Here is a 3,167-nt window from a genome sequence, read left to right as displayed (position 1 = left end):
ACCTGCAAAATATATACATAAAATAACAATGTATCAATGTTTGTATATAAAATTATATGATTAACGTAATTATAAAATTGTTTGTCAAGAGAATAAAATTATACGAATTTTAATGATAATTTTAATATTCTCAAACTATTAATGTACAATAAGAATTCGTCTATTAGTTCCTAGAATTTTTAAATTTTTTTAAGTGATAGTAATAAATTTTAATAAATAAATAGATTTAGTAAGACATTTTGTTATTACCTTTTTATTATAGGATCTCAAAAACTTCTCTATATACCACATTCATCGTGCATTTATCTTCCAAGTGTCCATGATCTTGCAACAGCACTCGCAGACCATCTTTACTCGTTACCCTTGATAACGCAACATAAAATTGACCATGGGTGAAAACTGACATTGGAAGGTAAATTCCAACTTTCGATAGAGTTTGTCCCTAAGACATATTTATTGTCATTGCAAATGACATGATAATTGGGAATTGTCTTCTTTGAAACATGACCGGCAATGTTTCATTATTTATAATTAGATTCAGTCTTGGGATAAGAACTATACTTCCAGCTTTGTTACCAGTTAAAGTCTTGCATTCTAACACATGATTTCCCATTCTTCTAACTTGCATCCTCGTTTCATTGCACAAACCATTAGTTTGGTCTATATTCCGCAGCAACATAACAGGAGCGCCAACCTTCAAAACCAACTTGTGTGGTGGTAGACCTGAACAATTTATTCCATTTAAAATCTCCGGTGAGAAAGCATCTAACTCAAATTCCATATTTCCCTCTTCAGCACACACAGAGTCTGAACTTAAGTAGACTCTTTCTTGTCCAAGTAACCCTGCAGTCATCTTGTTGTTGACATCAGTGACACAATCCAAAGTTGGTGCAAGAATTGCTCTATCCTTGAAATAATTTTCAACGGATAAATTGGATAACATATCTGGATACACGAAATCAATGAGGTCATTCAAAGCTGTCTCAGAGTTCTTAATCAAAATGTCAGATGGTATATGAACGATCGATTCACCATCTGTTGTATCACCAGCCAAACCATCACCAATTTTGAGTAGCCATTCTGTAAAATTTCTGAGTTCTTGTATGTTGTTATTTTCACCTAGTGACAATCTCATGTTTTTTGTAAGCTTCAAAACCTTATAGTTATGCTACAAATATGAAGAATTAATAGAAGACTGAATTATATCTTGCCTTGAGCCTCTGGGAATCATAGGTAAAATTTGTCTAAAATCTCCTCTAAGAACAATAACTTTACCTCCAAATGGCAAATGAGCATTATACGAATTTAAGCACCTTAAGATGTCTCTGAGGCATTTGTCTAAAGTTTCGTAACAATACTTACTTATTATTGGAGCTTCATCCCATATGATTAATTTGGCATTGGATATTAACCTTGCAAGAGGACTTCCCTGTTTAATGCTACACAAAGAATCCTTATTTATGGCCAAAGAAATTTTAAACCTTGAAAGTGCAGTTCTTCCATTAGGCAACAAAAGTACAGCAATCCCACAAGAAGCAACATTTAAAACTATACCTCCTTTAGACCTAATTGAGCATGATATAGTTGACCATAAGAATATTTTTCCATATATTATTATCTGTATAAGTTAAGGCACAAAGACAGGATTTAATTAAGGTGATTGAAACTTTCACCAAACAGAATATGACCTCAATCGAATAAAAAAGGTACTCGATTTTGTATTAATTAGCTACTCGAAGAAATAATATACTCATTCATTATTCATGTTTTATTATATTTTTTAAATAATATATAGAAAACATATACCTTGTGTATAAAAATGTGACTATTAGTAATTTTATTAATAAACTTTTTTTAAACTATTACTAATTTCAATTTTAATAGAAAATCTGAGGAAATAATTTCGCTTGCCATAAATAATATACTAAAACTGTTAGTATATTATCTTCTATATGGTTAATTGAATTTATCAATGATTTTCCCGTGTAAATCGTTATTACCCAGTTTTTAATAATTACTTAATATACAAAATTTGAAATTGGAAATTGTTATTACTAATTCAATTAACTGGTTAATTGAGTAATAATTGTCAAATTATTAAGGTGCAAAATCATTGATTTATTCAATTGATTTTCATATATTATTTATATTTCAAGTAATAATTTAAAATTATATTATTTACCCAGTTAATAATACTATTATTAATAATTATTTTTTGCATTGATTTTTAAATCAATTATTAAATAATTATTTTTGTTAAGATAATTGTTTATAAATTATTTCAAATTATATTTTGTTAAGATATAATTATTTAGATTATTACTCATGGCACGGGTATAATTTCATTTTATACCAATTAATCAATTATAATTATATGACACAGGTGTAATTTCAATTTTATCCACCGATTATTGGCAAATAAGTTTTATTCCAATTATAAATAAAATCTGTTTTTATTGGCAAATAAATTGTCTTTAGGTCAACGATTTAATATATGTGTAGGTTTATTTTTTGTCAAATATAATGAAAATACAAATAAAGAAATAAAGGATAAAAATAAACTTAATAATAACTGAAACTACTTTATTTTATTAAATTATTTAAAAATAGCACATCCACAAAAAAATAATCATAATATATAAATTGAGGCAATAATTTAAAATTCTATAATTATAATTTAATCAAATACTAATAGTAAAACCAAATTACCTAAACAATATTGAACCTATTTTAGTCCTTAGTCACGTATAGTATAGAATTATTCTTGTAACGACAACCAACTGAAATAACATCGTAAGTTTCAATATTTAGAATTCGTGCAAAATCAGACCATCCTCTTGTTAGATAAGCTTCATTATTCGTTATCCATGCAATGCGACAAGGTATAGAATTGCCACACCGAGAAACCAAACTAACTCTTATTTCCCTCAATGGCATCGCATGCATGCAAAAGAAAGCTGGTAATTTATGAAAAAAAATCAAAATGTGTTAAAAAATTATTCTAATAACGAACAACTTAAACTAAGAAAATTTAAATATATTACCAATCGTTGAAATTGTATATCTGAATTTGTCATGAATTTAGCAAAACTGAACGCTTACAACCATGTGGTTGGAACCCGAATCAGTGAAGACAACTCGATAAAGTATTTTATGGATGTAATGCA

General features: G+C 27.8%; 1 pseudogene; it reads right to left on the bottom strand.

The window, feature by feature from the left end:
- Positions 1 to 256: 256 nt before the first annotated feature.
- LOC110274792 (uncharacterized) overlaps positions 257 to 3,167 on the bottom strand; it is a 3,625-nt pseudogene continuing 714 nt past the window's right edge.

The sequence above is a fragment of the Arachis duranensis genome, chromosome 8 (genome assembly GCF_000817695.3).
Source record: "Arachis duranensis cultivar V14167 chromosome 8, aradu.V14167.gnm2.J7QH, whole genome shotgun sequence".
NCBI lineage: Eukaryota > Viridiplantae > Streptophyta > Magnoliopsida > Fabales > Fabaceae > Arachis > Arachis duranensis.
The sequence above is the reverse complement of the archived record's forward strand: the minus strand, read 5'-3'. Positions and strand labels throughout refer to the sequence as shown.